Here is a 19,014-nt window from a genome sequence, read left to right as displayed (position 1 = left end):
TTTTTATAGAACTAGGTGTGGCTAATCAACAAAATGTGATTCCAAGGCGGGTGGGGAGTGTAATGCCATTAACGCCATTTCTAGTGAAGCCTTGATTACCTAGCAAAGCCCTGGATACAAACATAAACAGACCTGTATCTGGGATAGGTTTCTAGCAACACAGGTGAAACGTTCCCTCATTATTATGGCCTATTAGGTGGTTTCCAGGGACCCTGGTAGGGGCCCCTTCTGGCAGGTTTAGGGGGCTTTGGTGTATAATTTCTGATGGGCACTTCAGAAGGAGATGTATGTACCTGAAATGGAATATTAGGACCTCATGCTTTATTTAATTTTGAGGAAGATATTCATGGGGATACCAACCATAAGAGAGTGGTATCTGGTCCAGGAAAAGGGATATATAAACTGTTAGGGGCAAATAGAATCTATCTGGGTAGGAAGGAAATAGACACACAGAGATGATATTGCATAGGCAATGAGCAGAATAATGATAGGGGATACAGGAGGTAAAGTATGATTTGGGATACAGGGTAATTTCTATCATGAAGGATTGTTTCTATCTCCATTACTTCCTTCACAAATTGATAGATAATAATAAGAATTAAGGCACAACAGAAAAAAATAGATGATCAAATCAGATATATAAAGGCAATAACATAGAAATTGATTAAAAATGTAAATGCTTCATCAGGAAATAAACAATACACAGAGATTTAAAAAGAAATAAAGACATAGAACATGAATCAGAGAATACAATTTCATAATAGACAGAAACAGAAAAGAATTACTAAAGAAAGAGAAGCGGAGCTTTTTTAAAAGATGCAGAAAAATAATATTAACAAAAGTAAGAATCTAGAAGGTGTGATATTTTGAATTGAACTTAAACAAAGGAAAAGAGAGAGAAGAGGGAAAGAAATAGATGATTAAATTTTAAAAAGAAAAACTTTTAAAGTAAAACTGGAAAACTGGAAAAAGGACAAACAAATAGGAGCTAGATGGTTCTGTGTGAGTGAAACAGGAAGAGAGCCTATGGGAATAAAGTTACATCAAAACAATTCTTGCACAACTAATTGCAGTGATAAAATATTGCTTTAAAAGAAAAAGCAGATTTTTTGTAATCTTTAAAATCTTCAGTATAACAAATGGAGGAAACAAACAGAGGAAAACAGACACCTAAGTCTCACAACTTTAAATGTGAGTGGACTAAACAATCCAATAAAATAAGAGTGGCAGAATGAATAAGAAAATAAAACCCCACAAGCTGTTGTTTATAAGAAACACATCTAATAAGCAAAGAAACACATGGAATCAAAATGAGAGACTAAAATAAAATTTACTAGGCATCAAGTTGATAAAAAAAAAAGCAGGAGTTGCAATCATCCTGTAAGACAAAGGAAAAATTAAAATTCACATCAATAGAGACAAACAAGAAAATCACATTGTGATTAAAGGAAATATAGACGGTAAACTAATATATATAGTATAAACATATATGTACCAAATAGTATAGCACCTAAAGTTATAAAGGAAATGTTAACAGAATTGACGAAAGACCATATAACAATGCTCCTAATCTTCTCAGGGTTCTTAGGATTAATTCTGAGTTGTTGGGGTGGTGGCAGGGCATTTCTCTAATGCTATAGCTCATAAGCCCCTACCAGTGTGCACCTCCCTCCATTAGTATTAATTGAAATCATTTAATTGGTCAAACATTTACCTTTTAAAAAGTAACATGGGGCAGCTAGGTGGCACAGTGAATAGAGCATCAGCCCTGGAGTCAGCAGGACCTGAGTTCAAATCTGGCCTCAGACACTTACAGACTGTGACCTTGGGCAAGTAACTTAACCCCAATTGCCCTGCCTTCCCCTCTGCAGACAAAAAAAAGTAACTTTGACTAAGATAACAAAACAGTAACAACAGTCAGTACAAAACACTGCCACTCAAACATACCAATAAATAGAGAGTCCGGGGGAGAGTGGGCTCAAGCTTAGAGAGCACATGTGTCAAAGGAGGAAATTCCAGATCTAGAAAGTTCCCTTTTTAGAGTCATCAAGATATACCCCTTATTGAGTTGTTTTTTCAATTCTTCATGACCCCATTTGGGGTTTTCTTGACAAAGATACTAGAGTGGTCATCCTTATTTAGCTCATTTTACAAATGAGGAACTAAGATAGAGTTAAGTGACTTGCCCAGAATAACACAGCTGGTAAGGGTCTGAGACTAGATTTGAACTCAGGAATATGAGTCTTCCTGATTCCAGGTCTGATATTCTAACCACTGTACCACCTAGCTACCCCATTCCCCTTAGCAGTAGCTTTTCTACAGGGCAACTCATAAAGCTGTAAATATGTGTCTGGTTTGTCCTTGATGTGCTAGGCTACCAATCCAGATATTGCTCTTAACTGATTCAGGAACAAGGCTGAGATGGTGAGGTGAAGAAGAGTGGTCTCCTAGACTTAAGAAGTTCATGAGATCTTTCTCTAAGTCAAGGAAGGGTAACAGGAGAGGAAACCAAGACCAAAGGTGAATCCTGGGGGTTTTCTCCCTCCTTTGTCCTCTCCTCAACAATGCCTTTTCAGGGGCTTAGCTGAAATGTTCTCTCCTTTCTTCTTGCTCAAATCATTTGGGCACAAACTAATTTGAAATTACATTGAAGACCTCCAGGGCATGACCAAATTTCTTCAGCCAATCCAGAAAGAATTCCCATGCAACATCATTCCAGTTCTCACTTAGTCTAAATAATTTGATTTATTGACTGGTTAAGACATGTTCTTACCTTGGTAAGGTATCACTTTAAATGGGGCAGGGTAATTTATTGACTACTCAATACCTCCCACTCTGACAGTGGCAATGCAATAACAGTAGAAAAATTGAATGTTCAAACATTTTAAATAAAATTATGGAAAGAAAACTCAGCAATTTAATGAAAAAAGAAATAATACAAGAATGGTTCCACATTAATAAACAATTAAAATAATCATATTAGAAACAAAAATGTTGAAAACCACTTGTTTATCTTAAAGGATTAAAAAAAAAAAGCTCTCAGAGTGTAATATTCATTCAAGAAAAAAATAGTGTAAACATAGACCCATCTTTATTTACTTTATTTAGTTACAAAGTAACTTTATTTAGATAGTTTATCTAGTTACAAAGTAACTATCTAAAATAAAACATAACCATTATATACAATGGAAAAACACAAAAGCCTTTCTCAATAAAACAGGTAGTAGGTAATGATGCCCCATTTCCCTTTTCTTATCCAAAATGGTTCTAGAAATGCTAGCAAATTCAACAAGATAAAAGAAAGTATAGGCATAAATAAGGAAATAAAATTATACTTATTTGTTAATGACATGATAGCTTACTTAGAAAATCTTTTATAGCTTTATAAATAGTAGAGTTGTAAGCTACAAAATAAATACAGAAATAGTGATGTAATTTTGATATAAAAATAACAAGATCCCAGAGACAATAGAAAAGAAGTACTATACAAAATAACAATAAAATGTATACAAAATATCTAAGAATCAATCTGCCAAAGGATACTCACACACACACACACACACACACACACACACACACACAGAGTTGTACAAAAGTTTCCTTAAAAAAATAAGAAACAACTGAACTGTAGCCTATTCAGTGCTTATTGCAGGGTCATAAAAATACAATAAAAACAATGGTACTACCTAAATTAACTTACAGATTTAGTGCTATAGTAGTCGAAAATGTTTGAAAAGATACCTAATGAGGCAAGAATTTGAGGGGTAATGAATCACAAGAATGAACTTGGGCAGGGGGGGGGGGAAATGTTGTAAGGAACTAGATTTTATTTAGGTAAATAAGAGGAGTCATATATGAGATATGATGACTGTATCCTAAACTATTTCAGAGACTAAAATTTGGTTCTGATTTGGGAATCATTTGGAGAGCTTGGTATCAGATGTGAATAATTGGCAATATCCTGAAATGAGAGGTTTAATGAACTGAGGAATGACAGAAAACTGAAATGTCTCTGATTAGAAAACTATAGTTTCCCTGTGTTGTCCATGATTTGTAATAAAGAGCTGGGATCATTTCATGGATGGAATTCTAATTAAGAGGGCTAAAGATTTCCTATGAACTGTTTTTTCGGTGTGCCAGTGTTGCTGTGCTATGGGTAATACAGGTGGGAAAACATTTGCAGGGTGGAGGTGGGGGAAGGGCAATTCCAAATGAATAGGGAAAGGGGGAATAAAAGAATCTAGTAGAACCCATGTCCTGTCCCCCCTCACCTTACTGCCCTCCCCTTTCCTCTTGGGTTTCCAGTTTGCTTAAAAAAAATAAAATAAAACCCTAAATTTAAGGGGAATAAAGACTTCAGGTTACAAATTTCTCTCTTTGTTTTTGTTTCTCCTGTTTATCACCTCAGACTGACAGAAAACTGTCAGTTCCACCCAGTAGTGATCTCCCTGGAAAGGAAGCCCAGGGAGTACCCATTTCTCCTACCTTTTCCATTTTGGGGAGAGGGAATGGAAAGGGAAATAGGTGCATTTACTGGTCATAGTTTTGTTTTTATTGAAATTGATTCCTCCTCTACCACTAGGCTAGAGGTATTGACCACTCATGGTCTGATAACAATGCTGAATGCTACAAAAGCTCTAACACACTCTGTTTTTCTAAACTAGGCTGGTTTGCCCCTCCTTAGGCAATCTGGTTGTCCTCCATTCCCAGGAGCTCACCATAATTAGTGCCAAATTCATTGCAGTCATCCAATCAGTTTTAACCCTAGTAATCCAACAGCATCTTCCAGGAGGAGGGATTACAGACCTGTCCCACAATGCCCAGCATTTCCTGTTTTATCCAGACTGCTATTGCTCCCAATCTCTATCCCATATATAACCACACACACCACACACACACACACACACACACACAAGAATTAGCTTGCTAATTTTCTTTATCTAACAATAGGATAATGAAGAGCAAACAAAAAACTAAGTTTGAGTCCATAAACATTTCTTAGACATGCTAGGCACTGCACTAAGCACTGGGACTACAAAGAAAGACACAAGACAGTCACTAACTTCAAGAAGCTCACACTTTACTGGGGGAAATAACATATAAAAGGAAACTGAAGGAGAGGGCACTGAGGTTGGGGTGGGGCACAGTGAAGTCATGCCCATGTGGTGGAAAATGATCTGAAGAGATTTGAGTTTCTGAGCTGATTTCATCTTACAGAAAGGTGAGTTTCTAAAGGTAATGAAATCCAGGAAAGGAGAATTATTTGAGTGCCATCCCTAAATGGTGGAGTGTCTGGGAGGAGCTCTCCTATATACCTCCTCCACCCTCTCCAATCAAAGGGAGGGAACACAAGGGAAGGAGGAGCCCTAAGGATTGGCAGATACAGCTCAGGGTTCTATCAGTCAGTGCTAAATGTTTCTGACTATAAAAACAAAAATGACTTTTTCCTATTCAGACACTAAAGAAGCTGCTAATGCAATGGCCTTCTCCACATCTCACAGTCACAGGAGACAGAAAATGTCATTGAATGATAGTCTTACTAAATCAGATTCTTTCAGCGATGAAGCCACCCCAGCCACACTCAGTCCTCAGAAATGCAGTGACAATCAGCTATTCATCATAGTCTTTTTTATTTTGGCTTTTTGGAGAGTAATTGGGGTTGTGACTTGCCCAAGGTCACACAGCTAATTTTTGTGTTAAGTGTCTGAGGCTGGATCTGAACCCAGGTTCTCCTGACTCCAGGGCCAGTACTCCACTCACTGTGCCACCTAGCTGCCCCTATCATAGTCTTTCTAAATGAAAGAACCAGGGAAAACCTATGCACCAGCATCTTCTCATATGTTCCCAAGGAGGGAAACAAGTATTTACTGAGCACTTACTATGTGCTAAGTGCTTTACAAGTATCATCTATTGATCCCCACACCAACCCTGTAAGACAGTAGCTACTATTATGTCCATTTTACATTTGAGGAAACTAAAGCAGACAGGGGTTAGGGGACTTACCAGGGTCATACATCTAGTGTCTGAGACTGCATTTGAGCTTGAGTCTTGCTGTCTCTGGCCCCTGCACTCTGTCTATTGAAGGATAGCTGGAGGATGTGTTTACCCACATGGATAACTCTGCCCCCACCTACTCCTTTCTCTTCCAGCATCTTTCTCCCAGACCTCTGCATGAACAATCCCAGATGCCTTCACACAGGAATGACTGTTCCAAAACATCTGCAGCTGGTGGATGTTCAGATGGTTATGCATCACCAGGCAGGGCTACATAAAAGGAGAACATTCCATAAGGATAAGGTAATGGTCGCAGAGTTTAAAGATTTGAATTTCATTTATGACTTGGAAGCTGAAAGTTATTTAGGGACCTTGGGAAAAATAATAAATAGATCACATTTATGTAGCACTTTGGAGTTTACCAAGTGTTTCCCTTACAAGAGCCCCAGAAGGAACCATCTCAGCACTTTGTCCTTACCTATTTCATGTACTTATTTCATTCTATTTTATACCCCACTTATTTTTGGCACATTCCAGGACTCTCCTATTAGATTGAAGCTCCTTGAGGATATAGGGCTAGGTGTTTAATCTTGTAGAACACAGGTGACCTAGACTATAGATTTGAAATATCCTTTCATATAATTGTTGACAGTTGTCAATTCTTTTAAGAGCTATTTGCTCATATTCTTTGTCCACTTAACTTCTAGGCTTATATATTTGTGTTAGCTCCTATATGAGGTGTACAGAGGACTAGCACCTCTGTGTGTGAGGATTTGCTGAGCCTTTTCCAGGGCTGCTCATCTACCTTTGGTGTCTGCCTTTACCCAGCTCTCACCTGTGTCTCGAAGAAGCTGTGGCATGTGTAGCAACCACCCCATGGTAAAACTGTCTTGGCAGACAAGCCACAAAGGGGGATTGGGAGGCACAGCATCTACCCCAAATACATGAGGACATCCTCTGGCAGAATGGTTGGATGAGAATAACTTGTTCCAATGGCCATGAAGGTGACTGAACCAGACTCTGGGGAAGACTTAGAGCTTAGTCAGACATCAACGATGCCAAGGTCATTCACTGCATCTGAGAGCCATCACCACTCATCCTGACTTTTGTCTTGCCCCTGGACTTCAATGACTCTAGAAGAGAGAGTGAGGCTGACAACTTTGTGCAACTCTGTGTCACTTAAATCCAATTCACACACAAGTCAAGACATCACGCTGTAATGCCATTGGTCATCTTCAAAAACAAAGGACAAACACCAGTAGTTCAATATATACATTTCACTCACAGACATATCATACTATTGTCAGAGACTTTTGATGCAAAGTTTTTTTTTTCCCAATTAATGTCTTCTTTTCTTATTCTAGTTAAATTGATTTTTTTTGGCTAAAAATAACTTTCAAATTTGTGTAATTAAATTTCTGTTTTAACTTTTGTGGTAACTTCTCTCTCTTGTTTAGTTAGGAATTCTATCCTTTACCTAAAGTTCTGAAAAGTAGCTGTTATCATTCTCTTCTAATTTCTTTCTTTTTTTTTAAAAAGCAATTGGGGTTAAGTAACTTGCTCAAGGTTACACGACCAGTTATTTCTGGGTGTGGTGCTGAGTATCTGAGCCCAGATTTGATCCCCAGGTCATCCCAACACTGGAGCCGGTGCTCTTACTCGCTGAGCCACCTGGCCGCCCTGCTTCTAATTCTTTTAGTATGACTTTTAATATTTAGTTCACATACACATTTTGAGATTATTGTGAAATATGATCTAAGATACTGGTCTAAATTTAATTTTTGATCAATTGATCTGTAGTTTTTCCAGGAATTTTTGTTAGATAGGAAGTTCTTCACTAAGTATTTGTGTTCTCAAATTAATAAACACTAAAATTGTGGATGTTTTTAAAATTTTTCTTTATCTATCCATTCCATTTATTTGTTTCTACCAGTATCAAATTGCTTTTATGCTTACAGTTTTATAATATAATTTGAGGTCTGGAAGTGATATTTCCCCGGGATGCATACCTTTTTTCTTTCATTTCTCTTGAGATACTACATCTTTTATCTCTCTAAATGAATTCTGCTATTATTTGCTCTAGTTCTCTAATGTATCCCCTTGGTAGTTTCATTGGTATAATATTAAATCTGTAAATTAATTTAGGTAATAGCATTATTTTTGTTATATTGGCACAACCCAGACATGTATCTCCCTCAATGTTAAATATTTTGTATATAGTAGATAATTTACTGAATTCATTTTTAAATTTAATCAAATTGTCTACACATGAATCCCTGCTCAGCTTTAGGCTCCCTGGTCGGCATAAGTGTTATCATTATTACCAACTCTCACCCCTTTTCCTTCCATATTCTAAGTTACCTATTCATGTTTAGTTCCCATTTTTATCATACTTTCCTTCATTTTTTATTCCTATTGTCAGGTTCTAGGACATTAATGGAGAAAGATTTGGAATTATGAAAATGTTATCCTCCACATATTTATGCTATACAATTTCAGCTAGATTTTCTCTGCTGTTTGAAATTTTTTTTCATCTCTTATGGATTTTCTAGCCCACTGCTTGTTTATTTTAAAACATCTCCACTCCCCTCAACCCATTCCCCCCCTCCATCCTACTTACTTAAACATTGTGGCAAAAACAATCAACCTCTGTACTCTGCATTTTAGTCAAGGGTTATCAGTGATAATTTATTAATATACAAGAATTTCTGCTTAGAAAAAGGTCCAAATAGGCAGAGTTTCCCTTGCTAATTGGAATTTTCTCTGATGACTAAAGCAATAACCACTTACATTTCGTAGTAATCATAAAACAAAAGACAAAATTCCACATGAAGGCAAAAGATAAGTATATAGTTTAAGTTTAAAGTTTTTTTATTTACTTAAGCATAATAATAATAATGTCAACATCAGCTCGCCCTTGAAGAAATATCATCCTAAAACTAATAGCTCCCTCTTTTCTTGACTTTCAAGCTGGTCAAGGGTGAATAAAGAGATAGTGAAATACAGTTATCCCTTTGACATCACTCGTTTCCCCATTGCAGTTTTAATGTATCATGGATCAGCATAAGAAAATAAATGGGAAATTTGGGGAGTTTTGCAGAAGCCACAGAGGACACGCAAATGCCAGTAGATGACATAGAAAGTCTAGAAACTTAGGAATGCATAAAATATGTGTATAGTATTGTATAATATCAACCCAAATTTTACAATAAGGTACTTGTAACACCCCCCCCCCCCCAAAAGAAAAGGAAAAATCAGGCTTCTTCTCTGGCACAAAGGGAGGGCCAAAAAATTTTATGCCAATTTTCCAGATAGCGGGGTGGAGCAGGCACTATGCCCCTAACTTGTGTGATATGGAAAGGATAACTGTATTGCTCTTAAAAACTGGATTAACCAAAAGCCCTTCCCGCTTAGAGAAAAGGTTTGTCTTATTTGTGCTGATGTGGTAATAACTGATTTTTAGCACAAATAAGATAAATCTTTTCTCTAATTTTAGTTTCAAGGGATCATGAACCCTACTCCCCTGAACTTGATTAGGTCTTCTATTCAAGGAAAAACTGATGAAGTTTTTCATTCAGGACTTCAGACTACAATACTGCCAAAATATTATTTCTTAAAATTTTATAACACAATTGAGGGCTTAGTACTATTATGTTTACATAAAAACCATAAACCATGTTTAACACTTGGCCTTACTTCCTTCTCTATTAAGATGGAGACACCCTCTCCCCCCCCCCCCCCCCCCAATTAGTGACCTCATCTCACATCTTCTCCACCTTTACCTTTATATTCATCTTTCTCTCCAGGTTCAAAAGTAATGGTGACCCACTTCCCAAGATGAGTTCTGTATCCACAGGAAGTACACTTGTAGCAAACCCAGCAATTTTTTTTTTAATCCCCATTTTCATTTGTAACAACCATCACTCAAGTGAATGATGATGGGCTATTTCTTCCAGGAGACTAGATTGTGTTTAGGCATTCTGTATTAGCCTACGTGATTGGGAGCAGTGTTTTCCATTGGCTATATAGCCAAAAAGATCAGTTTCTTTAAAATGGTTTGTCCCAGACTTTTCTATGTTCCATTCTAGAACAAAAGACTCCTCGCACACTATGTAGGTGGCCCAAGGGCTACCTCTCCCCAGCCTGTTTCCTTCATTCTTTTTCATTCTAGGTACAGGAAATGTAGTCTCCACCCCCAAGAACTTGAGCCACAAAGATCTAGGAGTTCAGGAATCCAGGCTAGGTATTGCTGCCAGCCCAGTGGTGAAGCCTTGAAAAGCAGGGTACTAACCCTTGAGGTCTAGGATTTGAGTTGGGTGGGGCTAATACTAGGTAGGAACTAAGCTAAGTGGTGAGCCTAGTCCAAACCCCCATTACAAAAGTCCCTCAACAAACCCAAATGGAAACATCCTGCCTTCCAGTGAGTAGTTTTGAACATTTCTATATTTGTATAGGGTACTTTTCTATATTTGTGAAGGGTATGGAAGCAAGAAGAAAGTTACCTGCATTTCAAAAGGAATTAAAACACTGACTAGTGTGAATCACACAAGCTTATTCACTATTTCAGAGTGAAATTCATCACACACACACACATCTCATCTGCTTTGCATCCACGTAGAAGTTTCAAACAATTCTCTAAGACTGGTGCCGCTGCTCTTTATCACACATGCTATTTCTAACCTTTTTCCATGAGTGCCACAGGTCTTGGATAATTTGTATTCAACAATAATTTAAAACTTTCTGAGGATTTCAGCTGGGTGGATGAAGCAACCTGAACATCCCTTTTACAACAGAAACTATATGAAGGAACAGAGAGGTGATTCCAAATTCGATATTTTATGGAAGAGCTTATGATCTGGAATTCTGTCCATCATTATTAAATGTGATAGTATTTTTGGACTCTAGAACATGAAAATCCTGTTTATGCTTGTGTTTGTTTGTGTGTGTGTGTGTGTGTGTGTGTGTGTGTGTATTTAAAGGTTGGTTTTATAGCTGATCTTCTTAATAGAAATTCTAGGAAACCCAAGAGATAAAAATTGAGGGGGAAAATAGAGAAAAATATGACTTCTTCTGGGAGAACCATTATTATTTAAAACAAGCAGAATCATAGGCGCTGAGTTTGAGTCCCATTTCTGCCACTTACAACCTGGGTGACCTTGGGCAAATCATTTAATCTCTCTGGGCTTCAAGTTCTACATCTGTAAAACGAGGAGGTTGAATTTGATGGTTTCTTCCAATTCTAGAGCTATGATCCCATGATGCTTTCCAATGACCTCTTCAGTTGAACTTTGCTAAATGGTTTGGCTTTTTGAAGAAGTAGAACAAAGCGTGCCTGAGCTATTCAATTTCACCCAGGCTCAAAAGCTGAGTCATCTTTGACACATTCCTTCACTAAACTGGTGAAGACTGAGTTGTTCCTTAATCTCATTGTGGGTCTCTTCTGTATCCGAATTATCAGGCCTCTTTGCCTGTTATCTTATTCCTGCCATGTCTTTAAGTCTTTCCTTTTTTTCCAAGTCCCAATTCCTATATCACACAAAATTTCATTGGCAAGGAAGCCGTAGGGTCCAGTGGGGGGGAAAAGAAGAGCACTGAGCTTGGAGCCCTGAAAATGAGTTTGAATTCGAGCTCTGCCAAGCTGGGTGACCTTGGGCAAATCATTCCCACTTTTTGAGCCTCAGTTTCCCCATCTAAGAAATGAAAGTTCAGGCCAGATGGCTTCTGAGGACCCTTCAAACCCTAGATTTGTGATCTTATATTTTCTTCTATGAAGCCCTCCCTGATAAAAGTGATCTTGCTCTTCCTGTGACAGGTGATTTTATTTCTCTAGGCTTCAGTTTCCTCCTCTGTAAAACAGAGGCATTGAGCTCAGAGCATCATTAATAAGGAGCTGAAAAGGAACTTTGCTATCTAGTTATCTAGTTAAGGGGTGGGGAACCTGTGACCCCAAGGCCACATGTGGCCTTCGAGGCCCTCAAGTGCAGCCCTTTGACTGAATCCAAACTTCACAGAACAAATCCCCTTAATAAAAGGATTTATTCTGTAAAACTTGTCAAAAGGCTGTGCCTGAGGACCTAGAAGGCTACATGTGGCCTCAAGGTTGCAGGTTCCCCACCCCTGAGCTAGCTCAATGGCTCTGTTTTACAGAGGAGGAAACTGAAGCCTAGATCTAGATAATAGAAATTCTAGGAAACCCAAATCTGTGTTCTCCAATGTTATTCTCACCATCCAGTCTCTTTACCTTCCTTAAGACCTATTTCTTCAATGACCCCTTTGAGCTTTAGTATCTTCAGTTTCTCTCTATGTCCTGGCTCCTTCCCTTCTGACTTTAAATTGACTTGTCACACAATTACTAAATGACTGAAACTGAATTTGAACTCAGGTCTTTCTCACTCCTGGTCTAATACCCTATCTACTTTCCTCTGTAAGCCTATGTAGCAGCAAGCACCCCGGCGTCCTCAGGGTTTGCCGCCCATACAGGTTCTTGCATCTGCTTTGTTAAAGGAAAGCAACTCAAAATGGGTTAACAAGCTTACTTTAATCAGTCAGACATATATCATTTACCTTGTTCAGGGGAAAAAGGTCAGCACCCCGAACCTCAAAGCATACAGGCAGAATTATCAAGACAGAAACATCAAGTAGACAGATTTCCAAACTGTCCAACCATTACATCCATACCCAGTCAACATCTGGGTTTCCACATTCTGGGTTTTTCAAAGCTGGGGGACTCTCAACAACAGCTTCCCAGAATTCAGATCAAATCACAGAACACTTCTCAAAGTGAGTCCCAAAACAAAGCTACACATCAGGGCTTATATAGCCTTCTCCTGGCTCAGAGAATGTAACAACCTTATTGACTCACTGGCCAATCAAGAAGTATCTACTGAAAAACTAGCCTCCCACCCCAGGCTTCAGGTGCACTTTAGCCTAGGGGCAGGGAAGATCTTTAAAATTTACATTCAAATTACAGCCTACTATCTCTAACCTCATAAAATCTGTCTTCACTGAAACTACTTTCTTGGAGATCACTGAAAATTTCTGAATTATTAAATCAAATGGTTATTCCTCTCTCCGGTAGTAATAACTGAATGGAAATGATGGTTCTTTTCCCAAAGCTGGGTAGAATGCAACTTTTGTCAACAAAGCCTTGTCCTCAAAAGAGAACCATACCACCTCACTGCAATGAGAGAAGGATTTTAGGAGAAATGACTGGGTGATTTTTAAAAGATTTTTCAACTACGGATTTGTATTCCCTCCTGTGGAGCTCAAACATATCTGCACACTGGCTTTCCTCACTGGTGAAGAAAGCTGGAAGATATTTCCTTGTCAATAGCTTTCTAAGTCAGGGAGAGCTGTAAGATAGAATTTGACTCTGGGCATCTTCACTGTGTCAAAACTGAAGCAAGCCATGATAATGAGCCTTCTTTAGAATGACATTGCCAAAAGTCCTGTTTCTTTCCAGTTTATCATGGAAGCATGATAACAGACAACAGAGAGAAGATGGAATTAACTTAGTTCTTACTGTCTCCATTTTGTTTGCCAAAGAGAATAATTTTCATCTCTTTCTTCATCTCTTCTCTCTACCCTTGGAATTCTTGTGGTCAAGTCCTTCCCCGCCTTCCCCTTCCTCCCCAGGCTCTGCTTGTACTTGTTTCAAGGTTATTCTCTTCTAGGATTACCTGTTGGGTACCCCCAACTTGTAGTATGTCTTCAATGTGTTCAGTCTCTCTCTGCTCACATCTGCAGCCTCCTGGTTCTTGAGACTTTGTGTCAAGGGTACACTCTGTCTTCCTTCACTCTTAAATAGAATGTTTAGCACTTATTTGATCCTAATCTGAATTTTCTAGGTTTCTAGCTCTCCCAGCATGTGTGCATTCAGAATACCAGGAGCACTGGCATCACTCCCTGTTTGGCATCCCATGAACTTCTGGACCCCATGAAGCTTCCCTGTTCCATGATGTCAAGCACATCAGCCTTCCAGCCCCTCAAAGTGTTATTGATCAGTACTGAAGGCTTCAGCAACTCCTAGAGCTTTCCTGGCCACCGACACACACTATTCACCTGTGCTGGTGCTGGCTTCCCTGGCAGGAGCCCTCTCCAAAGCCTCTAGGTTTTGGGCTGACTTTTTGTGCTGATGGAAGCTTGATGAAGGAGTTTATTATTGTTTCCCTTTGGATTTCTTTTCTAAATCCATCCCTCCTGATAATTTCTCTATCTCTCTGAAAGGCATCTGATTCACAACCCAGGAGCTATGTATCTTCATTCTCCCTCTCCCCACATAATCTCTCAGTTGCCATGTGTCAATCCTACCTTCTCAATGTCTCTGGTATTTCTTTCTTTCTCTCCAGCCACACAGCCATTACGTCAGTTGATGCCCTTATCACCTCTCTCCTGGACTATGAAAATAGGCTCCTAATTGGTTTCCCTGCCTCCACTCTCTCCCCTCTCCTGTCTATCCTCCACAGAGCTGCCAAATTGATATTTCTAAAACACAGATCTGATCATGTCACATCCCTTTCTCAAGGTTCTTCAGAGTGTCCCTGTTGCTTTTGGGATAAAATATAAATCCATGTGTATGGCATTTACAATTCTTTACCGCCTAACTCCAGTCTATCTTTCTGGGCTAATTAGATGTTATTCTTGAGCATCCTGTGCTCAAGCACAACGGCCCTATTTATTCTTTCCCATATGTGGCATTAATTATATCTCCTATTTTCATACCCCCATCAAGAAACCTTTCCTGATTTCCTCAAGTAAAAATGCCCTTCCCCAAATCACTCTGTATCTTAAAAAAAATTCTGTGTAACCCCATCCCCCAGAGACACTGTCATTAAAACATGAGAACACTCCAAGCTAGAAGGGTTCAAGTCATAGAAGTAGTTGTAAGTCCTTCCATTTTCTAGTGTTTTAAAGAGTGATTTTCACAGAGAAATCACAAAGTAGACAGATTAGAAAATAAGAAGGAAAAAGGAGGGTAGAATTGGAAATCAATGGTGCCATGGTGATGAGACCCCTTCCCCTGTCCTTTTTTTTTCTGCCAAGACATCCTAGAGGACAACAAAGGAACTGGTTTTTTTTTTCATTTTGTTTTTTAATCAAATGCTTTATTGATTTATAGTTTACAGCATTCATTTCAGCAAGATTTTGAGTTACAAATTTTCACCCCTTTTTTCCCCCTACCCACCACCCCAAAATAATGATCCCACTGGACATGCCCTCCTCCAATCTGCTCTCTCACATATCTTCTCTCATATCTCCTCCAACTTTCCAGTAGGGCACAGTGGATCTCTATGCCCCAGTGCCTGTATATCATATTTCCCAGTTACATGTAAAATAATATAAAAATAGTACATATATACATTTTTTAAACATTTGATTTTAAAGCTTTGAATTCCTGATTCATTCTCTTCCTTCCTTGTCATACACCCTCACTGGGAAGATAAGAAATTCAATATAGGCTGTACATGTGTAGCTATGCAAAACATTATCATAGTAGATATATTGTAAAAGACTGACTATATTTCCCTCCCACATATCCCACCTCCCACTTGTTCTATTCTAGACTTTGATCTTGTCCCTTTTCAAAAGTGGGTGCTTCCAACTTCCCTCCCCCTCCAGCCTGCTCTCCCTTCCATCATCCCCCCTCTCATCCCCTTCCCCCCTACTCTCCTGTAGGGTGAGATACCCTATTTAGTGTGTATTTCATTCCCTCCCCGAGCCAAATTCAATGAGAATAAGGTTGACCCATTCCCTTTTGCCTTCCTATTCTTCCCCTCCATTGTAGCCATTTTCCATTGCCTCTTCTATATGAGATAGTTTACCCCATTCTGTCTCTCCCCATCTCCTCTTATTATATTTCTCTCTCACATCTTAAGTTCACCTTTTAAGTATCATCCCTTCCTATTAAATTGGTCCTGAGCCCTCTATCTATGTATACCTGCACATATTCACATATGTATTCATAAGCCCATATACCCTCCTATATAGACATACACACACATTTCTATTCCCTTCAACTATTCTCATAATGAGAAAAGTTTAATAAGTTACAATGATCATTTTTCCATGTAGGGATGTAAATAGTTCAACTTTGGTAAGTTCCTTATGATTTCTTTTACCTGTTTACCTTCTCATGCTTCTCTTGCTTCTTGTATCTGAATGTCAAATTGTCTATTCAACTCTGGTTTTTTTTCATCAAGAATGCTTGAAAGTCCTCTATTCCACTGAATTACCATATTTTCCCCTGAAACATGATACTCAGTTTTGCTGGTAGGTGATTTTTGGTTTTAATCCCAGCTCCTTTGACCTCCAGAATATTGTATTCCAAGCCCTTCGATCCCTCAGTGTAGAAGTTGCCAGATCATGTGTTATCCTGATTTTGTTTCCACGATATTCAAATTGTTTCTTTCTGGCTGCTTGTAATATTTTCTCCTTGATCTGGGAATTCCAGAACCTGGCTATAATATTCCTAGTTTTCTTTTGGGGATCTTTTTCAGGAGGTGAATGGTAGATTCTTTCCGCCTCTATTTTGCCTTCTGGTTCTAAAACATCAGGGCAATTTTCCTTGAGAATTTCCTTTTTTTTTTTTGCTTTTTGGAGGGCAATTGGGGTTAAGTGACTTGCCCAGGGTCACACGGCTAGTTTTTGTGTGTGTGTTAAGTGTCTAAGACTGGATTTGAAGTCAGGTCCTCCTGACTCCAGGTTTAATGCTCTATCTAGCTGCCCCTCCTTGAAAATTTCTTCAAGGATGATTTCTAGGTTCTTTTTTTGATCATGGCTTTCAGGTAGTCCAATACTTTTTAAATTATCTCTCCTGGATCTATTTTCCAGGTCAGTGGTTTTGCCAATGAGATATTGCACATTACTTTCTATTTTTTTCATTTGTTTGGATCTGTTTAAGAGTGTCTTGATTTCTCATAAAGTCACTAGCTTCCATTTGCTCCAATCTAATTCTGAAGGAATGATTCTTTTCAGTGAACTTTTGAGATTCTTTTTACATCTGACAAATTTGGCTTTTTAAGGCATTCTTCTCCTCATTGCCTTTTTGAGCCTCTTTTACCATTTGAGTTAGTCTATTTTTAAGGTGTTATTTTCTTCAGTGAGGTTATTGAATCTCATTTCATAATTTTCTTGCATTGTTCTCATTTCTCTTCCCAATTTTTCCTCTACTTCTCTTATTTGGTTTTCAAAATTCTTCTTAAGGTCCTCTATGACCTGTAACCAGCTTATATTTTCCTTTGAAGCTTTTGGTGCAGGATTTATGACTTCACTGTCTTCCTCCTGTTCCATGCTTTTTCCTTTTTGTCCCCAAAATAGGAGTGTAAAGTTGGGTTGCTCTGTTTGCTTTGCTTCCCTCATTTGCTCATGTTGCCACTCAATCACTTGACTTTTGGGCTTTTTGCCACAGTAGGACTCTGCTACCAGACAGGGGAGCTTTGTCCCAATTGCTGGGGTTTTCTCAGCTGCCAGAGGTATTAGTTGCATTCCCTCTCTGAAGCCTCCACATGCTCTGGCAAGCTGGACACACACCCCAGGACCTCCACCCTAGACCACAATCCAGATCCAAGCAGGTTAAAGCAAGAGTGACTACCCTTCAGACTACTTGCTTGGTCCCTCTACAATCTGCAGGCCAGGAGCTGAAGCTTCCACATGGCAGCCACTGCTGCAGCACCTTAGCAACTTCTCCCTCCAGAGGATAAAGGCCAACAGCCCTCCCAAACTACTGGATCCCAAAGTCCACATTGCACTGACCTCTCCCTTTGTCTTTAACATCTATGGTTAGTTGATAATTCTGGAAACTGCCACAACTGCTGGCAATCTGAAGTCCCTCCAGCCAGTAGATAATCAGGCCGCCCTGGGGCTAAAACCTCAGGCTCACATGGGGCTGGGCTCAGCTCCCAGAGTGCTGTGCTGGCGGATTCCTGCCAGCTTGCTGGGCTGTCCTCAGCAGGAGGTTAGCTTCTCTGTTCCGTTTTGTGGGTTCTGTAGCTCCAAAGTTTGTTAAGAGTCACCTGTTACATGAATTGAAGGAGGTTGGAGCCGGAGCCCCAAGGAAGTCCTGTTTCTCAACAAAGCAACTGTTGTTGGTTGTTGCTAACCTGACTGCTGCAAGCAAAGGAAAAAGGAGTAGAACAAAGGTGGTGACTGGATCCAATCAAAAGATGATGGGTGGAGACCAATCAGAGAAACAGGAAGCACATTGGGTGGTTAGTAAAATATCCAAAATCCAGTTGCTTTCCTCCTTCTTCCCAGAGTATAATCCAGAGAGGTCCCTTTTACCTGTCTAATCACTTTCTTCCTATTTTCCTGCCCTAACAGACTGGAAAAGAAAGTATGTAAGGTTGGGGAGGAAAAGAAAGATTTCTTTCCACCCCCACCCTCACCACCCCACCAAAGTCATATTGCAGCCTGCTTTCCCTCATTTTAATACTTATTTGCATTTCTATGTTGATCAAAAATCCTATTAAAGTATATGACAATTTATTATTAATTTTATCCAAGAGTACTTGATTTGAGATTAGTAAATCAAAACGAAATAGATTTTCTCCAAGAATGATGGGTTTGACACATGAGCTGGTGAAAGAAAGAGATACAGGGACAGGAAGACAGAGAGTGATAGACAAGGAAACAGAGAAACAAATAAGAGAAAGAGAGAAAAAAGAGGGAGGGAGGGAGAAACAGACAAAGACAGAGAAAGAAACAGAGAAAGAGAAGAGGGAGAAGGACAAACAGACCAAAAAAAGCAGAGATAGAAAATCAGAGACAGAGAGATAGACAGATAAAGAGATAAAAAGACATAGAGAGGAGAAAAAAAGGAGAGGGAGGAAGAAAGAGAAACAAAAAGAGGCAAAGAGAGAGAGAGCAACAACAAGAGACAAAGACAGAAAAGCAGAGACACAGATAGGGTGACAGGGAGACAGAGACAGAAACTTAGACACAGAGAAATAACCAGAGAGACAGAGAAAGAGAGAAGGGGGAGGGAGAAAGGGAATGAGAAACAGAGATGAGAAAGAGAGAGAG

At 39.1% G+C, this 19,014-nt stretch overlaps 1 long non-coding RNA gene across 7 annotated transcripts in view; it reads right to left on the bottom strand.

Annotated features, from left to right (window-relative positions):
- The window catches only part of LOC138159166 (uncharacterized), a 322,195-nt gene extending 316,017 nt beyond the window's left edge, over window positions 1-6,178 (bottom strand). For 6 of the 7 annotated variants that reach the window (XR_011167827.1, XR_011167830.1, XR_011167831.1 and 3 more), the window contains exon 1: window positions 6,004-6,178. This is a non-coding gene — a long non-coding RNA (uncharacterized lncRNA). The remainder of the gene's footprint in view (window positions 1-6,003) is intronic. The other variant, XR_011167825.1, reaches the window with a different exon arrangement.
- Between the last annotated feature and the right edge of the window lie 12,836 nt (window positions 6,179-19,014).

Source organism: Petaurus breviceps, unplaced genomic scaffold (genome assembly GCF_028583685.1).
Source record: "Petaurus breviceps papuanus isolate PSGF00001 unplaced genomic scaffold, PetGlider_PUasm1.0 175, whole genome shotgun sequence".
In the NCBI taxonomy this organism is placed as follows: Eukaryota; Metazoa; Chordata; class Mammalia; order Diprotodontia; family Petauridae; genus Petaurus; species Petaurus breviceps.
The sequence above is the reverse complement of the archived record's forward strand: the minus strand, read 5'-3'. Positions and strand labels throughout refer to the sequence as shown.